This window comes from Syngnathus scovelli, chromosome 14 (assembly GCF_024217435.2).
Source record: "Syngnathus scovelli strain Florida chromosome 14, RoL_Ssco_1.2, whole genome shotgun sequence".
Taxonomy (NCBI): domain Eukaryota; kingdom Metazoa; phylum Chordata; class Actinopteri; order Syngnathiformes; family Syngnathidae; genus Syngnathus; species Syngnathus scovelli.
In genome coordinates, this window is record NC_090860.1 from 7,019,559 (window position 1) to 7,042,895 (window position 23,337).

Sequence of the window (23,337 nt, forward strand, 5' to 3'; positions counted from 1 at the left end):
GAAGCGCGTCTGACAGCGAGGAGTGGTCCGACACTTCGTCGCCGAATAATTTATAATGTTACATTTGAATCAATGTGTCGACAGTTTTCTTTTAAACTTAAATGTTAGACAATCTCTTCTGTATTCCATTCAATATGTATTATATTATTATTCTATGCTATAACACTAACACTTTTCACACTACCGCACAGTGAGTTGTCCATTAATTAAACCATGCAAGTAGTTTAGAAGCTAGAGTCAGTCAATACGCATAAATCTATATTTTGCGAGTCGACATAATACACAAATATATTTCATATCAGCGGTTGACAACTCACGGCGCCAAAGCGCCTCCTGGTGTTTTTAAGTAAAATGACACCGTCTGTGGATGAAATTCATCATCAGATCATTCTTCGCATTTTTAAGGTAAATTACGTGCACTGTATTCGCACGTTTGACGTCAATGTAATTGTTAAATAAAGTGTTAAATTAATTTGTTAAAAAAGAATATGTAAAAAGAACATTACTATTTGCAATTTATTTACTGCATATGCACATAACATCAAGATACACTACTAAATTGGGGAGGATGTTGTGCTTTCGTTTGAAAATTTAGCATGAATGTTTGGGGCTTTTAGACATTTAACAATCTTCACACGACATCACATTTCATCGTAAAAGTGCCAAATTTAATCTACTGCAAAATTAGCTTTTATATCCTATATCGAAAAAAGTCTAACATCTTTTTAAGAGAGACCTTTACAAGGAGGTGGCAAAGTATGCACAGTCATCAGAGTACAACAGAATTTGATTTGTGATCATACACTATATATTTCCAGAAATCTGGATGAAACAACTCTGTATAAAAGATAACTGGTGTGAAAATATGTCCACATACTCAGATGGGTAATAAGCAGTTAAATACACAATGAATTTCTATTTCCATAACCAGTCACAAAAACAATAAAACATAAAAATGCAGGAAACTGGGATAAATAGTATTTTTCTCACTGAAATTGATCATTTGTGCCAAAGAAAAGCAGATCTTGTTGTGGAGATCAAATATTTTGAGTTACAGTTTGATTACAAAAATCGGTGTGCTGTTTAAATGACAGATTCTGATCAATGATGATACTCAAACACTTAAATGGATTGCGTTCTTTAATATTACTGTAGCTCCGTCCCCTGTTTCAAATACATTACACAGTATTGGACCACATCCAAGGTTGACTCCAGGAATTTGTGTGTGCTGATGAAGGGGATGAGCTACATAAGACAGCATCATCATTATCATCATCATCATCATCATAAAAATAACCACATTAAAAATATTGTCGCTGGTTCTTTTTTTACATAAAGGCAGAACAACAGTGATCCCAATAGTGAGCCCTGGGGCACACCTTTCTTGACCGGAATGAGATAAGATCCAGCACTTTTCAGCAATTGTGATTTTTAATTGTGAGTAGTTGGAGAACCAACAGCTTGCTCAGACGCACAACAGGTTACAGAGCGTAACTGTTAAATTTTCATCATCTACTGTATCAAGCAAATAGTTAATGACAATTCAACAATTCAGCAGAAAATTATTAATTTGGGATCGAATAAATTAAAGTGATTAGTGTTCTTTAATTATTGTCGGTCATTTTGTTTAGTCAGAAAAATGAAAGATAATGTATTAATTAGTGGGCGAATAAAATGAGCACACATGATATTTAGTACATGAAACCTCAATCTGTTTAATGTCATCCTTTTTTTATATGAACCACGCTGGATAGGTTGAGCAATAACACTGATACATATAACATTGACCTATTTACAGATACAAGAATCAAATGTCCTATAACTATTGCAGAAGTGATACATTATTCCTTTATTTTTATCATCACTTATGCTCAAATTTAGGCATCACTTGAGTCACCAATAGAGGGCGCTCAAGTCACGTGAAACGGAAAACCAAACGACTGCAGAGCCCACGATGTTAAAAAAACTTAAAGAATAAATTACTTAAAATAGTCTCAGCCAATGCAATAGTCAAACTGGAGGCGAAGTCTCACGCGGCTGTAAATTTTGATTGTGAGAGAAAGCAACAAGTGATTTATTCAAGTGTGCACTGGAAAATATTGATCAGTGACAATATATGTTGAAGTGATTGTGTCTCTTTTTTAAGACTGCTCAAAGAAAATGAAAGAGGTAATGACAGCTGAAGCTAAGGACTAAAAAAAAAAAAGAGTGAAATCTGCTTTTGGCCCACCGTTTGCTATGACACTCATTATCTGAAGTGGGCCATTTTGAGGAAGGAGTAATCACCGCCGTAATCATCTCTTAGTCTTGGCAAACCTGCCCTGTTGTTCAAGGGCGTCTTATTGCTTATTATCTGAGATAACATGGACCATTGATAATCTTTCAACAACAACAGTGAGAAACAATACTCATCTGTTGTCTTCATGCACCTGCAAGGTCATGTGAGGTCATATGATTATGACAATTTGGTGTTCAGACAATTCACTGGCATAGGTTTTTACAAATCTCAGTTTAGTCTAGTAAGAGAGAATCTCTCTGGGATCATTTACGAAAAAACTGAATGTTGTCATGTGCCCTGTTCTAACTACCCACGCAAATCTAGGAGTTGGTGGTGTTCTAAAAATCGTGTGACCAAAGGGTGGCACTGCAGCATCACAAATACAGACTGCTCTTCTCAATGGTCAGGCTGTCTATAATCCAAGGTTTGAAAAGCACTTGTCGCCTCTAAATTGTTCCTACAAAGAGCTTGGAAATACTTGACTTTTCTCCTTATGTGGTTATGGATTTCCCTTTTCTACAATTAAGTGCCATTAAAAGCTAATGTATCCAGTTTAACCACATTAAAGCAGTTGGGGGTGGATTGTGCCATATTTTACCCATCCATGTTTTAAAAAAGGAATCTTGCAACTTCATTGAATTATTTTAAAGAAACGAAAGAAAAACAAAAAAAGAACAACAATAACAAAATGAGCAGAATGGCCGTGTTAAAGGGAAATTCCACATTTTAAAAGCCACCGAAAAAAGGCACAAGATCGAAGAAATTTCATGATGACTTTGATAAAGATTCTTTAATTATATTTTAGCATCCATAATATTCTTAGTTGCATAAAACGCCTAAAATGTAGGTATCTGGATTTTCAGTGATCTGCCGTGACACGCAAAACACGTATCTTGGTGAGAGGCAATAACATTAATATTTTCTTGTCAAATGGTTACACATCTTTGGTTTGATGTTAAACAAACACGCACACACACGCGCAGACGGTCAGCGACAATGACATTAATTGGAGTTAATCATTTTTGATTTCTAAAGCGTAAAAGTAAATTTGCTTTATAGCTCACATGCTCTGTGATAAAGTGAAACGTTTGAAATATCATAAAATACCAAGCTTTAGTGGCAACTATTATAATATCACAGAAATATTTTAAATACAACAGCGTCACTTTTGATTTTACAAGAGCTACTTATCTCATTTGCCACCAGGGGTCGTCATATTGCCCTCAGCTAAAACGACGGCAGCATTACATTTATCTTTATTGTTTTATTCAGAACATTCTGTCCGAAATTAAACAAATATCTAAATAAGACTACTATTATATACAATAATTCAGTCAAATGACTAATTATGAAAGTGAAGCTGTGTATTAAATGTATAGTGTATTATGTCGTATATACATCAATTGCTAAGTCTCATGCTCATGATGCACTGAGTGGATTGAGGCATATTTCCATAGAGGTTAATGAGGGGGCACTCTGAAGTAATTAAAGCAAGAGCATTATAAGGCAACTGTTTCACATAAGGTACTCACCGCAAAATATGCTATACTTAATTAAAACTCTTTTGCTGACAGCATTTTGTATCTTCCATGTAATCTACTGTGAAATTAATAAGGCCCGGAGAATTAAATGACGCTTTCTGGCAAAGAAAGGCGATTTTTCTTCTGCAGTATGCATGACAGGGGTTTCCATTTGGAATGTGTGATCCATATTAAGCTGAAAAATAGTTCTTCAGGTTCTCTCCCTAATCTGATTCCAATTTCACTGGCGATGCGACACTGTAGCGACAAGCCAGGGGACGTTTAATTGAAAAGCCTGTGCGTTTTAATTGGATTCTGTTAAGATGTGAAATCGCCTCCTGAATTACAGCCAGTGTGCCTTTAAAAGCTGATACCGACGGGTTTCCAGCGGTGATCAGTTAAGGGGCTGAAATAATGCCTCTATTCAACGGCGTGTCTCCGTACTGAGACATTCTTGAATTTGAAGCCAAACGGTATACTCGGTGGGCGGCCTTACATTTCAAAGCCAAAACTATCTATTAAATGAATAAATCGATTGTTGGGGAATGCTTTGGACACAATGGAAAGACTCAGAGTAAGGATTCAAGTTGTCACCCAATTCTGTTAATCGAGCCTTTGACATCATGGCAAACATGACCCAATCGAGCAATATTCTGGATTAAAACGCACATTTCTCCATCGCGGATACTTCAGATGTCAGATAACCATTCCGAAGCAAGAAATCATGATATCATAGTTAAGCCGAGGGTGTTAACATCCGACTGTCACAAGTTCAGTCCCTGTGTGGGTGGCACACAGCGAGCTTCCTTCACCCCCTCGAGGTTGGTGCTCTCCCAACCTCATACATTGAGATTCGTGGATTCTCCCGTTTGAGGGCCAGTCTCACCGTAGTGTGTGAAAAATAAATAAATAAATAAATAAATAAAAAACCCCAGCCCTGCTCTCCTCCACCTACATCTGTGACCCCCTCCGATAAGCTTGGAGTTCATCCTTTTCACTGATTAGTTTGCTGGCAGATTGAATGGCCGTGTGTGACCCTGTTGGCACTACCTGTGTGCTTGGATCAGCAGGTGGCGGCTACACTGTCCAACATGATACTGAAACCATTATTCATTCTCTGCCTGCCCAGCAAATCCAAGTTTTCCACCTCACACAGAATTTATGGGAGGTAGATGCCATCTTTGGCTAGTTTATATTCTGGAAAAATGCTGTCGCTGAAATGTAATGCTAATATTACACACATAACTTGTAAAATGTGATTTATATTCTAGTGGAGTATACTGAGGTCATTAATAAGTTGTCTGGCAAAATTCACTCTCGTACTGTATAAACTGTGTGTATATGGTAGCATTGACATGTTTGTCTTTGTTGTGTGTTATTTATGGTCTGGACGAAAGCTCCACCACTGTGAAATAACAAGCACAAGAGGGATTTCATGCCTTTACCTCTCTGGAAAGAAATGTTTCTCTCAGTCAACACAATGTAGTTCCCTTCCCAACAAACTTTGTTTACCTCACTGGACCGGCAACAACCTATATATTTCCTGAAAAGCCAATAGAATTAAATGGCGTCATTAAGTATGGGTTCCCACGGGTATAGTGCATTCAGGTTTACTTATGTTACACCTCTGGCCTTTTTATCGTTGTTATCAATGGCACGCTGTGCATCATTAGAAAAAGACAAACAGCCTTCTTTCTTTCTGGGGCGCAGACAGAAAATCAATGCTCAGTTTCCCATGAGCACCTAATTAGCTGGACACTTGTGCGCTGTTAAAACACAGAGCAGATCTCTTTGTCCGACGGGTCGATAGGGCGAAATGCACGAGAGACACCTTCAGAGCTGATAAAGTGTCAGAGAGGTGAGGAGTAAACACACAAGTGACACTTATGGTCTAGCACGTCTCACACCTACTATATGCTTCGGCAGACTTGATTTCAGCTTTATCGGATGAGTCCCAGGCACATTTCACACTCAGGTCAAAACAAATGTTTTTTCTTATCTCATTATGACTTGCGATGATTTTTGATACACACTACCGGAACTATCTTTGTTGTTTTTAAAACACTTTGTGAAACTGTAAAAAGTAAGCTAGGTAGAGCTTTTATTCCATTTTGGTTCAAAAGAGTCAAGAGATTGCTTGAAAGAGGGTCAGACTGATTTACTGTTCAAGGAAACCTCAAAGAAAATATATGGTCATAAATTCAAACAAAATTATAATCATTATCATGGCTGACAGTTCAGTGAGCAACTCCATAAGTATATTTTACTTCTTTTTGTGTGTGATGCCAACACATAAAAGTACTAATGATGGCAAACAGGAATAGGGTGAAGGTATCTCACAGAACCGTAATCTTAATTTTTAAGACAGGAAGCACTCTGGCTAGTCCGTAGAACACATCGATGCAATTAAATTTTATATTCACGACTATTGCTTAACGGATGCTAAATGTATCGCCAGTTAGCCACGTAGCATGTAGAATTATTTAAACTAGACATACTGACTAAGCAACCACAAAGTTCAAAATGTTTTGGGCAGGCAAATATACAAGATATTATTTCTTATTAATTGCATTATAGCAATACCTTATTAAATCCAGCAATGACGAAAAATGCCAGTAGGTGACAGTATGGCAGTGCAAACACCTACAGGACTGTTACGGCTCAATTCTTGTGAAAGGGTGAGTCGTTTTACTTTAGCATAGTTTTATTATATATAGTTTACGGATGTCCGTATGACAGTTAAAAAGGTTGTAAAGTTTACTATAAACCAAGATTTTCACACTTAATAAAGAGTTTATGATGTTGAGCGTGGAACAAATTCAATTAAAATTTCCAATGGAGGCATTTTTTTTCCCAACTCAACCAATCACAGATCAGAATGTAAATTCTGAGGTTTCATTGTACTATTTTTATTTATTTTGGAATCTCCTGGCAGTATTTTCATAAAGATACAGAGGAATAATTGGGAATACTACAGGCGATATTGCAACAGCACATGGTGGCTTACAAAATATAAAGCTATGGATGAGAAAGAACCTTTTGTTGAAAAAATAAAAAGCTCAGACTTCATTCAAACTAGAATAGGCTCATGAAACAAGTGCCGAATATAAGTATTTTGAACTTGAGTGCCAGGTGGAAGGCAGTCTTCTTAAATGGCGTCTGACTCAATTGGTCTCTCAGTGGAAAAAAAAAAAAAAAAAACGGGGGAGGAGGCGGAAGGAGGAGTGTGTGTGCGGGGGGAATTGAAAATGTCCAATCCTTTTCTGTAACCTGTCAGAGTGACACTTGCAAACTTCCACTATAGACAAGGTGGCAGTACAAACGCAGATAGATGGAGGGGAATAAAAGGGCCTTCTCATGGCAAACTTTCTGCAAATGTCAGCCTTTCAAGCTGTTGAGAAGACCTATTTCATATCTATTACAGCAGGCATTCTGTGGCCGATATTTCCGATTTCAGTCCTGCAAATCCTCTGCCAATCTTCTGCCCTTAAGAATCTCTGCCAGCCCGGATGCATTATTCCTCCTACCTCCTCTCTCCCTCCTTTTGATGTGACAGAACAAACCGCGACCTATTAGGATTAAGGCTTTGAAAAGATCTTTGAAGCTGTTCAAGGTTTCTTTAAACTGTGGAATGACAATATAAGCTGTGCGGCAGCAGATGCCAAATGGAGTGATTGCTAGTGCTCCTCGGGGAGGTCTGCTGTCACAAAACGCATAGACATACAAACACTCACAAATGTGCATGCGCCTGTGCACGCGCGACATGCACTCGTGCCAAAACAAAACAAAACAGTTGTCTTTAAATGTATCATGCATTGGCCATTTTAAGCAACACTAAGTATTTACCTGTACATGAAAGCTTTTTTTTTTCCGAGGCAATCTTTATTGACATGCATTTTCATAAAATGTGTCTTCTGCATTGATAGTGCCTTTCTGCTGCCTTGCTCAAGGGCATCACGCTGGTGCTGCTTTTAACCATTTAGCTACATTTGAAGCAATGCTGCCATTGCTTATGCTAACGCTTGTGTGCTAAGCAAGGGACACTGGCCTGTAATACGGAAAGTAATTGTTCAGGTGGCCTGGACATCTCCGATGTTGCGTAAACATGAACACTAATGTTGACTTTGTTGCGCACCAAAATGATCAACAGCGGTTACAGCATTTCAGATAATGTCACATTCACTCAAGTGACTGCAGGAAATGTTGGTTGTGTTCCAACTCAGTAGCAATGTCATGTCATCTTTTTCGAAGCTCCAGCTACCCTGCAGCACAACATACTGAGTTTTTTTCCCTTCAGGATTTTTATTTATCTTTTTTATTTTATTAGTTTGAATCTTGAAAAAAACACACAATCTATGATCCTGAAGCACCTCGATTACATATTGAAGAAAACAAATTGCTTATTGTTTTACATACATACATAAAGCGCTTTGTTACGGCAACAGCTGTTGTGAAAGCGCTGTATAAATAAAGATATATTGCATTCTATAGAAATGACTATTTTTGAGCAGTATTTACTGTTACAGCGATAGCTGATCTGCTGTTAACCACTATTACCAAGAGCGATCTGGACCTTTTGCTGCGCCATCTTGAGATGTTTACCATCTTGCTTTCTGTGACACCAATCCCACAAGAAGCTTTCTCCGATTGGGCCTCCACTGGAACCTTATCACACTGCTGTTTGCTATCAAGGCAACTGGCTTTAAGCTACACAACACACACAACACACAAACTTAAATTGGGCCTCACTTCTGAAAACGACTAGGACACGAGCATCACAAACGATAGCACATACCGAACAATTTAGCATCAAGACTTCTTGCAAGATGAATGAATTGTGTGAGCCCGTACTGAGTTCTGAGGCTCCTCATTCTATATGTTGCACTGAATAACTTTTTTCAAACCATAAAAGGGTGGAGTGTCAGTCAAGGAAGATGCAAATTACTACAGAAAAAGGACATGGGTGAGAATAAAGATGACAAAATTGAGATCTATTGAAAAGCCAAGCTTGCTTCAATTAATTTGAATGGAACCGATGTGGTATGCACTTAGGATGTCTGCAGGGGAATACCAATATACACATCGACATGCTTTGAGAACAGTTTATCTGGAAATTAATGGAGTTCAAGGTTTTCTGGCTTTTCAATGTGACGATCCTCAGGCATGTTGAAGAACGTCCGTTTATCACCGTACAATCCGTTGCTATTGACAGCACCTCTGACGATACTGAAATGATGGAAAAGAGAGTAAATTAAGTAAAAATGATATTTGAAATATTGGATGCGCACATTTTGCTTCAGTCAGACAGACAGATGTGTCAAGAGTGCAAATACCATTGCTATGCATTGCTCATAATAATAAAAAAAAGAATTTAGCTTTCAGTTATCTAATCACACTGAATATCGCTTATCGTAGTCGCCTCGCCACCCTGAGGAAGCGAAGGACATATGAGATATCAAATATTCAAAATGGGTGATTCCGTGAGAGATTTATCATGGCAAATTTCACAGGTGATCCCATTTAGATATTCAGCGCCTGTTTGGCGCCGTGTCTCGGCTTTAACGTGGCCCGGTGTGAGATGTCGCAGTGAGACAGTCACAACAGATAGTCAATGTGAGGAGAAATGAAGCCACGGGGTACTCGGGGTAAAGGCTTCTCATTACGCAGTCAGAAAAGACAAGTTCTCAGGGAGCTGCCTGCCACCATAGAGCACATATTGATCTGCCACCGCATCTTATCTTTGCGACTCTCGATTAAAATGCTCAACACTGGCTCCACCTGCCAGATTGAAGACTTTTCTATATCCATAAGTGGAGGATCCTTAATCTCCGCATGAAGTAGTGGAAGCCAATCACAGAAGGGACATATGCACATTTTTTTTTCTCTTTGTAGGGAATACATTTTGAGAAAATAATAATTATCAAAAAACACTATCAGTTTTTGTTCTACAGTAATCCCTCGTTACTTCGCGTTTTGTTCATCGCGGCTTCACTACATCGTGGATTTTTTTTTTCAAAATTAGAAAAACATTTAAAAGTCAAAATAAAACTTCTAAATTGAGGAAACATGTGTCTAACCTTTAGGACGATATAGTATTGCTCCAAATGTTCATTTACATTCCTTTACAAGTCCTTTTTGCGTGTTAGCACGATGGCAAAGTAGCATCTATCCGCTAACTCATTAGCCTGCCCAGTACTTTTTGTTGGTGACCGTGCTTCGCGGATTTCACTTATCGCGGGTGGTTTTTGGAACCAATTATCCGCGACAAACGAGGGATTACTGTACATCGATGTAAACGTGAGCATGAATGGGTTTCCAAATGTAGGTGGAAAACTGTGCTTTAGTTAGTGCTAATCTAGTTTAACCTTTGTCAATGGGCTCGTTTGACTTTGCCTCTAATGTCGCTGTGTATTTTGTCTTCTTGATTTCGCTCTCATTTAATGTCCCATCCAAAAGAGGAGGAAAGAGCTGAAACAAAAAGATTTGATTTTAAAGCAATGTGGATTTGATCGGTCGTGGACCGGACCTCCCCTCGCCCAACCCTCGCCTTGTCTTGAGGGGCGACATGGCACCTGTTGGGCAGCCTGGAGTAGAAGGACCAGGATGATGCTGAACGGGGCTTTGTGGGTTTCAGAGTCCAAAACAACGCTGTCAGCCAGAGCTCATTCATCTTTGATGTTCATTGATGAGGAAACTGGAGGTCCTCAACAGGGCATTGTTTCCTATAAGTGGTGCTCATTGATACCCTAAGAGCCACGTTTGTTTTTAGTTTCTGGCAGGAGGAGCTGAGTTTAAAAGGTTTAATGGTGCATCCAATTGGTCCAAACGCTGGGCTTTGCAGCCACGCTTCCACTGTTGGCCCAGGGATGTCTTCTTGTTCCTAAATAACCACTACATAACAATACATGGCTAATCCTGGGTGAATGGAATAACATTGTTGTTTTGTTTTTTTTCAAATGTGCTTTACTCTAAATGGTTTCTGTGTCACGTTCCGATTGTACCATGGCACCATTTGACTGTTGTCATGTCTGCCCCGCGGCCCTTCCTGCTCCTCTCCACTTATTTTGTCTAAAAAAAAACAAAAAAAAACAGGATGGGCTTCATGAAGTGCATTACCCATGCTATTGTTCACCTAATCGTATCCTCTCCAACAACTGCAGGGTGTGACAAGATAAGATAGGAACTATTAATGCCATATCGCATCATCTGAAATTATGAAATTATGCACGGATAGGGCAGGGCATCTCAGAAGGAAATGGAAATCAATCTGCAACTCTTCTATTTTATATATTGCCTTGAAAGAAAATTGTAATGTTCAACGTTATCTACCTCAAATTCTATTAGAATCGGGTTAATTTAGTGGCAAAAACTTTCAAACGTTTTCATATCCTCCTATCTGCTGTCTTTGAGTGCTCTTTGTTTGTAAGGAGTTCTAATTTAATATCATGTGCGATAACACATCTTACTGATGCAAGATCTGGAATATTACTAGCACATTTGTAAATGCTGGAACAATAATTAAAGTCTAAATTGTAATGAGCTTACTTTAGCAGTAAAATGAAAAGCTCTTTCATTATAGTCTATTTCCTTACCTGATATCACTCCAAGTTTTTTCAGATTTAAATTTCAAAGGGCACATATATATATATATATATATATATATATATATATATATATATATATATATATATATACACACACACACACACACACACACACACGCACACACACACACACACACACACACGCACACACACGCAGACACACACACACGCACATATACATGCACACGCACACACACACACATATACACACACACACACACACACACACACACACACACACACACACACACACACACACACACAACACACACACACACGTAAGTGTATCCCTGGCAAATTCTTCAAATTTAGTATGCTATTTCATGAATATGAATGAGTATCTCTGATGGACTGGCCCCTATTGTGACAAATCAAGGGCTCTTGCTTTGTTTCACCACCACGGCATATCCAGGATGTACTTCCTGCCACATCTTACATTAAATAAGGATGTGTCTACAACTTTTAAAGCGGCAGAAGTAAAACCTCTCATAAACTTCCCTCTTGATTGTTTTCCAGCTTGATCCGCTTGGATTTTTAAATGATAGGCTCATATATGGCTCCGACGTTTACGTCGCAGTGCTTCTTTAAGTGTGATGGGATATGCAAACAAAATCATATATCTATCTCGATGGCTTGCTGATAGAGAGGCAGTTTTTCACTCCTCATTTGCAGTTCAATTGCAAGAGTGTATATTGCCTGTTTTCCCGGAAAGAAAATAGACGGCTGTGTCACTCAGTATGCATAAACCGCTCGTCGGTTTGCTGTACGCTGTCAACGGAAATTATAGCAATTCTATTTGTCTCATGAGAAAGATATTGTGACAAAGTCAGGATAGCAGTCTTCATGAAAGGGCTGGTTTGTCCCATTCTAAAGTTATTTTCTCCAGGCGTAATCTGCAAGCTTCATTCTTGAAACCCCTTGAAATGTTTTGTGCAGACATATTATTGCTCCAACCAGCGCCAAACTCATCAGGAAAAAAACATTCCAAGGACTGGTAATTATGAACAGTGCATCCAACATTATTGGTACACCACGGGGAACACAACTGCCCTCTTACAAAAAAAAAAAGACTCATACACATCTACCTTGCAACCTCATATTGCTCAGCACTTGAAGCAAACATATATCTCTATCAAGCCGCGAGAGAATAACATCCTCCGTTTTGCGCAGAGGAGGTGTGTCTCCTTTTACCTTGCTGAGAGAGGGAGACTGACTGAAGAGGGGAGTGAGGCTACCTCTGTTTTGTTCACTCCTCTCTCTAACTGGTAGTGTTTGACTTCCCCCAGCCAGGAGTGGGTAATTCTGGAGCCCTGTGTGAGGTTGTTAGATCACTGAGGCCCAAGACAGCACCATTCTTTGCAGACCCTTGACAGCAAATATGTGGTAATGATATTGTCTCCTGCTGGGTAATAACACACAATTCAGACTGCCACATACTGCAGGCGACGGTGGAAAAAACAAATAGAGGGCAGGGAAAAAAAAAAAAAAAAGAAATTACACTGAAGTACTGGAGGAAAATGACAAGAGAAATGTCTCATCGTCAAGTTGTTCACACCGCATGACTCTGTAGTGGGAACAAATGTTTTATTTAACAGTATACACAAAAGAATGTTGTCGGAGAATAGGTATGAGGTCAAATATGCATTCATTATTTTATTATTATCTTTTCTTACAATAAAGTGGTACCTGGAATTGCCCCCCCCCCCCCCCCCCCCCCCCAAAAAAAAAAAACAATCAAGAGCTGCAGTTCTCAATGCAAAATTATTTTTTGGTGCTATATTGCCATTCAAAAATCTGGTAAAAAAAAAAAAAATCACCTTCAAATTAGAGTATAACAGCATAATTTTGCTATTTGGCAAAAACTTCACTCAGTTGTATAATTGGCCATATAGTTTCTTTTGAGGATCATTAAAATGACCTAATCATCATCAATTATACCTACAATTGGTTGATTTAATATTTTTCTTTTTTCAAACTTTCAAGCTAAGCTACACATATTTGGACTAAATATTCTGTATAAAACTGTATATTATATAATGTTTAAAACAGACATTTTTGGAACCTGTGTATTAGTCGCCATGGTTACACCAAGAATGTAAAAAAATAACTTCTCATGTGGACCTTGGGGGCGACTGTGTGCCTGCATTAGTTTACTATCACTCACATTTTGGATTAAAGAACAAAATCAATTACATTTTACATCAATGACATTTTGAAGCAAACCTTTTAAGCACAACTTTTGAATACAATATTTGAATAGAATGGAGGTCAATCAGCTTCTATTTTTGTTGAGATTTTATTAAATGATCATGTTTTCCTTGCGTAAAACAGTACGTAACATTGAATTGATGCAACAATGTCTGTTAACAAAACATGGCTTCTTGTGACTAAAGCTTTTGTGGTCAGCCTGCATAATTAGTGGGTAATAGAAGCAGTATTTCCCTGCCATGGAGACCTTGCATTCTTAACCAGACCACACTGGCAGCTTCAACCTTGACCTTTGTGTTACTCCACTTGCTACTCAGCTTGTAACTGTCAACACCATCCATCACTGGCCAATCAGGGCCAGGGCTCAGGGCCAGTCACCCCGCTGTACTGTGAAATTGTGGCTTGTGGTCCATAATGTAGACAAGACTATTGGCACAATACATCAAGCTTCAGTGGGGGCCAGGTTCCTCTGGGCTAGTCTATTAGCCTCCTGCTGAGAGCCTGGCTGCATGGACTTATTCCTGGGGATAAGAGTGCTACGTCTGGATGTCGAGACACTGGCCTTTGCCATACTCAGGCCTGAGGCTGGATGTCAATCAAACCTTGCTCAGAAAGTTCATGCACTTGCCAAGTTCAACAAACTCATATTTTTATGTCTAAGAGAATACAGATCGTATTGAGGGGCTGTTTTCAAGAGACTGTTATTGTCAACATTTTGGAGAATGAAAACTAGCATTTGAAAACAAATGTTGAATAATCTTTGAAAATTATACTATTTTTAATTCTGTGTAAAGAATTAAATGATTCATTGGTGAAAATGGAGGACGTGCTGTGTTAATTTACATTAACAAAAACTATTGGGTAATACTTTTCTTCAGACATATTTAAATGTGGTTGTTTTCAAGTGGTTGATTTTGACATTTACATTTCTTCCTAAATTTTCCATGAACTTATACATCAAGTATTTTCCACAAAACCCCTTTTTTATACATCCACCAAGCACGAAAAACATTGTGCGCTAGCCTAAAATTAAAAGCAAGTAAAAAAAAAGAATAACGTGATAGAAGAAGCAAATAAAAAGGGTAGCCTTGATAGCAGCAGAGGAGAGGCTCATTGAAATGGAAGAATTTTTTTGTGCCACCTCAGTTCACAAGTGAACTGGGCATTGAAATGCGTTCATTCTGTGAATCTCAGATTTGCATAACCTAGACAGAAGCACTCAAGTGATTGAATTGAGGTATGGTGGAGTGAAAGGACAAGAAAAAAAAAGGAATTTCCAGATAAATTAGAACACATTCTTTTACACCAAGGTAATTACAGAATTAACCTTAACTTTCAGTATGACAAGCCTCTAAATGCTGCTCTTCATCACAAAGTATTTTATGTTTTGGACTCTTTTAGTATGCAAACTTCTAGGACAAATATGAAAACATCGTTTGCTCATAGCAATACTTTTGACTACAGTGTTATTTTTACAATATTTAATGTTGAAACCAGCCTTTTATAAGAGAAGCTTGGAACCTTGTGGTACAATTTTGAGAGCCTTTTCTGTTGACGGTTTCAAAGCAAAGTAAATAAAATAGGTCTGAAAGAGGTTGTGTGGAAAAACTTGATGAGGCAAAATTTTCATTGCATACTTCTTGTAGTACATAGAACTGCCTGATGAGTGAAACTTGTTATAATTGGATATGAGGACAAAAAAAAACACTCTCTTTTGGATTGATTGTCCATTTTCAACTTTGCATGCCTCCTGATGCATCATTTTCCTTGGTAATCACTTCAGACTAGTGATACAGAAATGAAGCTTCATGAAGCACTCCAGCTAATTGTTTTTGTCAAGATCTGTCACAGTTTGTTTCCTTGTTTTAATGTCATAGTTTCGGTTCGCGTGTCTGTGTGCTCGCCCCTCCCCTCCTGTGCTCTGATCAGTGTAATTGCCGTCCCCTGCCTCTCGTTAACTGTCTTGTATTTAAGTCCTGTCTGCGTGTCACTCTGTCGGATTGTTCTCGTCTCATGTCTTCTTGTTTCTAGTCTCCAGTCTGTTCTAGTCTTGTCCCTAGTCGATCCTCTAGTCTATCTTTTGAGTTCTTCAATAAACCCTGGTCCAAGCTGCATTTGGTCGCCCAGCTCCACTCATTTCCTGACAGTTTTACTCATGGTTCAAAGCTTCGTGGTGCTTCATTTGTTGAATGTTGTCAGTCACTTAAATGTTGTACAGAGGCTCAGATCAACCGGAGCCAATTGGTCAATAAAGCTGATTCTGAATCTGATTTGCTCTACAGCGCCATCAAGTGGTCAAGAAGACTTAGCAGTAAGACATATGTATTTACAGAATGAAACAAGATTGTAGGCTAAACAAGACGACCATAAGTAGCAATATTGCAGTTTTAGCGATTGCCGCTTAGTGCAAATATGGATAAATAGATAAGAACAATGTTCATGAATATAAATTAGGTATAACTTTAAAATCTGTCAAAAGTGTGACTGACGATCTTCCTGTCCTTTAGCTGCTTAGTGTTTTGCTGCAGCGACTTCACAGTGCGAGTTTCCCTGTTGTGCTACCAGCCGACTATGGACATTAAAAGTTATTACCAGTGATGATACCAATGTTGTGGTGTACTGCATTTGGGTTAGACTCTTATCAGTGCGCGCAGAATGTGTTTTGATTCACTTCAACAAGAGGGACATCTGAGTGTAGCATTCGTGTGTTGTCATGTGCTGTGTTCACGCAGTCAGGTAAGCTTCTCTAATTGCTGTGAGATGCATTAGCACTCAGCTGCCTCTCCCTCTCTTTGCCTGTGCCTTTGTTTTTCCCCTTAGTGCCAGTCTGCAAGCCAGAAGACAATCAGAGCAGAAGGGTCATTTTCTGCAAGAGCTCACCTCCCTCCTCCAAGCATCCGTCCCTGACAGCCTCACGCTCGGCAGGAGCCCTAAATTAACACTTGACGTTTGCGAGGCTCGGCTCTGATGAGGCTGCAGAGAGACAAAATGTCAGAAAACAAACACTCCATCATTTTTGCTTCATTTCCTCCGCCACTGGTGAAACACACTCACCTAGATGACTGCGAAGACACTCAGCTTTATTTGTTGCCGCCGATACCGTGCCTTCGGGCTGAGGACAATTATGACAGTGATCAATAAAGAGTGTTGAGTAGAAATGGTTAATTGGTTAAGTGCAATTATGCCTAGTGACATCTCGGTTATCTAATTATCATAAAGGATTAAGAAGTACAAATTGAACACAATCTGTTCCCGGATACTGGTGATCTGTTCAGATTTCGAAACTCAAAGGAGATAACAAAAATTTGTCATAAATTGTCATATTAAAAAAATGGACACAGACTGCAGAAAAACAGGCAACTAAATACAAGCAACGTGATGAGACATTAACAATGACCTGGAGAAGACACAAACTGCTGGAAAGAGCTGATTGGTCCATCCAAGGAACAGGACTGACCAGAACAGGTGGAGATGAAAACCTAACAAGGCAGACATATTGTACAGCCATAAAAACAAAATCAAATCACTCATATGTGCTGAAATTCCAAGACGTTCTCCAAGTCTGCACAACAAATTTACTGTGATGATCCAAATGGCATCACTTGCCCTAATAACCTGACGAAAATAGTACAAATGGAATTTTTTTTTTACAGATAATATAATAGAATATAATATAATAGAATAGAATAGAATAGAATAGCATTTCCATTATAAATGATATGTTTTGGATCGCTATCGTATTAATTCCTTTTTCTTCAGCCAACTCCCCACAGTTGAGAAACATAACCTACTGCCAGGTCACATAATAACTGAGGTAAACATTTGTTATCATGGTCAGAAACCACGGAATCCAAGCCATGAATATAAAATATTAATAATAAATAAATAAATAAATAAATAAATAAATAAATAAAATAAATAATGTTTGGTTATTTTAGTGTGTGGCAAACAACGGGAAGGTTAGTGACATAGAGACGTGTGATAATATCATATTGCCAATATCATAGACAACACTTGCTTGAAAAATGCCCAAACCTTTCTTTTAATGTGAGAAATAGATTATTATGACTTGGCTCAATCATCGTTCTACTCGAATATTTGTCTCTACATATTAACAACCCTTGTCCTAACATGACACCAAGGCTGAACAGTGCAGCATGTATGACACTGTTTAAAGCCTACTTCACTTTCGATGCCCCCAAGCGAGTTTGGATAGCATTGACGTCAATTTGTTTTTTTCTTTGCACTGCGTGAGAGTTTGTTTACATGAGAGGGATTGTAGTTATCGTGATCTAAGCAAATTGCAGCAGAAGGTACTTCAGATGGGAATGACTGCAATTAGCGTGCTCTTAAATGTGGAATGTGTTTTTGTTTACGCCGGGCTGCTGATCTGTGACTTGATGCGGGGGCGTCCAACAGGCAGGTTAAAATCACTTGCCATGCCGGAGATCATCATCATGAGCTTCCAATTGTCAGCGGTGAGGAATAATAAATGCAACGTACGGCTGACACTCTTAACACCATCATGTGTGGCTAGCCGCATGCTCTGTTTGTGTGTACTTTTGTTTTCCCGAGTGGATCATTTCAAAAAAATACTTCTGTTTATGTGCGTTTGCATGCAAAGATGTTCATTTATTCTTAGCGCTGAGCCCTTTCTTAATCTTCGCATCTACACTGGAGAGATATGGTCCATAACTCATTAGGAGTCTATTAAATTTTGCTAGTGAGCTCAGTTAGTCAATGAGTGATTATATTTTAGATGAGGACAGCGTCAAGCTCAAGTAAGATTTAATTCAGCCTTCCATCCCGTGGAACAATTGAGATCTTATCGAGGATTAAAGTGGGGGGATATACATAGCTCCTAATTTAAAATATGCACATCTGTAATTATAGATGCCTAAAAAGGCAATGTAACAATTAACAGCCCGCCTGCCCACCCAAAATAAAAACAGCTTTAAAAAAACAATTGATCACACCGGTAGCACGATTCGAATCGGAAACACGTCTCTAAAGAGGTCTTGAGAAAGATGAAGAGAGGCTGGTGAAGAGGAGGCACGAAAGAAGCAAAGAGGAAACAGGAAGTTTGGGAGTGCTGAATAGGGGGAGCCATGGTAATCAGGTGACAGCGTGACAAAGTTGTGCTTGTTCAAATGGAAATCTTCCCAGACTTCCTCCTTCTTGGCCCCCTCCAGCCCACTGCGAATGCTAAGCTCCAGCTTCTGAAGTGGCAACACTTGAGATGGTGAAAGTGACAACATCTTAACATAAGCTGAAGGGCTAAAGTGAAAGTCAGTACAACAACCCCCCCCCAACCAACTTCTCATCTTCCCCACATTCCTCACTCCCTCGATGTCAGCCATCTTGCCTGCTCCACCCCACTAAGGTGATATCCCACTATTTAATATACTTAGATTGAAGAATGGGGTCTCCAAAAAATTTTTTCACTGTTGCTTCTTCCATCCACTTTGAGCCATAGGTGGCACCAAGCAGAACTGGAGGCATGTAATCCGTCCAAATCCAGCCTCTTCCGAGGAGCGTTAAACCAGGAATGTTGTGTGTGGGTCACTGGATTAGACAGAATTCATGGTGGTAGCTTGGCTGGAGAGGTGGAATTTGAGGAGTATGGAAAAGAGAGAGGAGTCTCAACTGCTTTTGTATTAAAATGAGCTAACCAGGTGGTCTCCCTCCCTAAAATGGACACAGTGTGTCAAGTAATCTGAAAAGCCTCGGGTGTTTGTTGCTCATTGGACAGAAGCTTGCTAAAAAGAGGGAGCGAGAGAAAAAAAAAAGGAGAGATGGGTGGGATGGGGGCTGGCCATTGAGGCCTCAGTGAAATGTCTGTCAGGCTTGGTTTACCACAATCACAGCAGTGATTAGCCCCCTTTTGATGACAGGTTTAGTTTTCTGTCCATTGGTAAGAAAGTGAGAATGGACAGGGGGGTGGGGGGGGGGGGGGGGGGGTTGTTGGGCGAATGAGGTTACTTTGCTTTGGGGACTCGGCGCGGTGGGCGTTTACACGCACACGAAAAAAGGGTGGGCTTCGGATGGATGTATTAATGTCGTGTACCGGGGAGCTCCTACGTAATTTCCCAGCGGGTCGCGGGGTCAGGTTTGTATTTAGTTAGTGGTAATGATCTCGTTAGGGATCTGAATGGACCACCGTCTAAGCCCATTGAGGGGAGCGAGTGTGCCTCCCCATCCCCCACCCCTGGCTGCCTTGTGTGGGCTTACACAGCCCGTGAACTGTGATTAATGGACTTCCAGGGCTTAATAACTTGCAAAACAGTATTAAACAAGGGAGGCCCCGGGACAATCGGCGAGGCTACCCAGGCGGAGTAGGAGGCGGCTGTAAACAGTGCCCGGCAACAATTGCAATGCATGGAATTACCCGAGACGGGCCACTCACAATGCTACAGCTGGCTAGTGGCAGGGAGCCAGGCCTGGGAGAAAGCTCCACTGGTGCTTCCAGGTGGCCCAGCGCAGGCCAAGCCTTTTCAGTTTGGTAAGTGTTAAAAAAATAGAAGGGGAGAAAGGCTACGTTTGTGATTGGGAGACAGTGAGAGGAAGCCATTGAGCGGAGACAAGAAAGAGATTAAAGAGCACAGAGAGTGATAAGCAGATAATGGAGGAACACATTCAATGGAACAAGTAATCCTTGACATGCAAGCGCAAATATGAAGCCCTTTGTTTCTTGTGTCTAATTCAAGACAGAATGTGCATAGAGGCAAAGCGAGAATAGCCAAGATAGATACAACACACTCATCTGTCTAAGTGTGCATACATACCATCTCGCCCCCCCTCATATTCTTCTGTCCCACCCCCGTGCCCTCTTGTGTGCAAACAGCATGGAGTCATGAGTACTGATGTGTTCAGACCACCCTCCACTCTCTTGTATGGCCATTTAATGTTTAGACATGCACCATTTCTAGCATTTTAAAAGACTCACGAACACACACAAAGTACATCAAATGAGTCGGTTTTACAATGAAATCTTGAATTGTACTGAACATTTGAAACTGCAGCAAGTTCAGAGAGTTTGTGGTGCCGCCGAATTATACGAAAGGCTTAAAATGGGGTGTGTTCAAATATTGTTAGAAATAAATTTCGATTTTTTTGGCGTTTGATAAAATAAAATGATCGTCTCATTGGGCATTTTATATCGTAAATAAAATAGATATACTACATAACTAAATAGAAAAGCTTAGCTGTTGGTTTTGTTCAACACTTGTTCTCTCCTGAGTGTTTGTCTTCTCTTAACTGGGTCTCATCTCCAAATGTATGACACTGGGGTCATCCTAATCTTCTTGCAGTGCAGATTAGGGGTAACTGGAACAAAAGATCACTCCAGCATACAAGTGCAACATATCTTCAAAATATTTGCCCAAACCCTCTACCCGTTAATCAGGTTACTGAGCACCAATCCGGTGCTCCCTCCAAAATGAAAACATTTGATGAATTGTATACAAAAATACAATTTATGATGGAATACTGTGATTAGTCCTATCAATAATACTTTCATTTTCTCATCTTAATTATTTTCTTTATTTCTTATGTAGTGAATCTGCAAAACCTTTGAATTGGATTCAATCGCTCCAAATGTATTCACGATTACGACATTTAATGCATGTGTGGGCTCGGCGTGCTGCTGTGTTATCTTTCTATCTGCCTCTCTCTCTCATCACAGCTGCTGCAGTCCCCACCCTCCCCCTCCCCAATACAGCTTCACCCTCTCCCGCTTGTGGGAGCAAAGGGGGCCGCGGGGGCCTTGGCCCTGACGAGGCCGAGAGGGGATCCACCGCTGTGCTAAGCCTCTGGCTCCCTGCTCCCTTCCCACCTCGCCGCGTCATGAATAATGGAAGAGGGAAATACATTTATCTTTTAATAGCCTCGAAGCTGAGAGCGTTCAGTCTAGCCCGTATAGCGCCACAGTACAGGGCTGAGGGCTCTGAGCGCCCCACCCCAGCCGTGATTGTCTCTGCTCCTTTTGAAGTAAGGTGCTTCTTAGTGTCCTAGAGATGGCTAATCAGGCTTGATTTTGGATGGGTCAGGCCACCCTTTGAAAAGGGGGGCGGGGGGGAGGCGTTTGACTCAGGAGGATTGTGCTTACGGTCTGTGAAAGAATTACTACAATTTCATCACGGCTGTGTTTGGAATTGAAGCATAAAAAAAAAAATAGAAGAAAACAGAGAGAGAATCTTCATCAGAGTAAGATTGTGTTAGTTTGCCCACAAGGTTATTTTTTATTTCTCTTTGTGTGTTAATTAGCAGGGAGACACAAAAACAGCTCAATCCTTTTTTTTTATTTTTATAAATGTTTGTGAAAATGCAGGCTTCTCTCAGCGGGATTCTGTTTGCTTGTAAGGATCAAATAATACATGTGTTATGTTTTTACAGTGGTGGCAAAAAATAAAAATACAACTTGACACAAATGTAAAACATCCACTGTAATTTTGATTTGCACCCAAACCAGCACATACAAAAACTATGCAATGCTCAGTTGTTTAGATTATTGTCATCAGGTAATCACCATCATGTTGACGTCATCTTTCTTTAGTGGGAAAAACTGGTTGCCACTCAATCACAGGGAATATATTGACAAACAACAATTCACACTCACAATCTAACTGAGAGCAAATTTAGAGTCTTAGGGAAAAAAACTATACATTGTTCAATCACTTGTGGGGCGCTCTTTGAAACTTCATTTGAATTTGTTTTGATTCATTCATTTGAATTTAACTTGCATTTTAATTTCAATGGCACTCTTTTTAGTTTCATAAAAATGATAAATATCATAAATAATACATTTTCTTTAGTTGTGGGAAATCATAACATTATATTTTATTATTATAATTTTACATTCTATATATATTATTATTTGTATTAACTTTTTATATAATTTAAAAATAACTACAGTTTCTTTTCAATTACCAGTTCTCGAAATAATTTCCATAGCTTACTTTAATCATAGCGTGCCTATATTTCTGAGATTAATTTTCAGTCAAAATTAAGTTGTGATCAATTTATTCTCCATTCCAAAAAAGAGGAAGAACACTCACGGACACTGACGCCCCTTTTATCAGCCAACAATAACAAGTTGAAGCACACACTTGCCCAACATGCCCTCTCCTGCATGCAAGCACACACACTCACATGTGCACACTCTCAGTGGTGAAGCAGCCCAGAGCTCGTGGTGTCATGCGTCAGTTGCCCGTCATCGGGACCAGGCCTTGCTAAAGCCGCGACCGACGGCGTTGGGTCCAGGCCAGCGTCTCCTCAACTCCCCGGCTCTGCTCTATGGAAAGCAGAGAATCTGAAAGCGCCATTTATCATCACTTGTGTGGGCAGCATCACCACGGCAACGCTCTGGCTGGCAAATGCCACCGCTGTGAATACTAATGAGGCTCTTGGCAGGCCTGCGTTGGCGTCAGTGGGTCCAGGATTTTACTATACGTGTGTGTTTGTGTGTGCATGAGTGCGTGCTTGGCTCTTGGGGGGGGGCTACAGTAGAGGTAAACAGTCCAAAGGAAATCAATTAAGTGTTTCCACAGCGTTTGGCAAGCGCTCTAATCTTCGACAGCACATTTTAAAATAAGGGCGAAATCTGCCTTTAATGCATTCTGCATGACAATAAACAAGCGGCGACAATAAACAGTCGCGCACAGCCATGCATGACTAAGTCCTCCAGACTCTACTTTGAGAAAACTCAACTGAATTTTCCAGAGTTCTT

At 39.8% G+C, this 23,337-nt stretch overlaps 1 long non-coding RNA gene across 1 annotated transcript; it reads right to left on the reverse strand.

The window, feature by feature from the left end:
• Nucleotides 1–13,229: 13,229 nt before the first annotated feature.
• LOC125981294 (uncharacterized) lies at nt 13,230–22,888 on the reverse strand. Its single transcript, XR_007485873.1, has 3 exons — nt 22,761–22,888; nt 16,665–17,089; nt 13,230–16,583 (listed from the first exon to the last, which is right to left on the reverse strand). It is a non-coding gene; the product is annotated as an uncharacterized lncRNA (long non-coding RNA).
• Between the last annotated feature and the right edge of the window lie 449 nt (nt 22,889–23,337).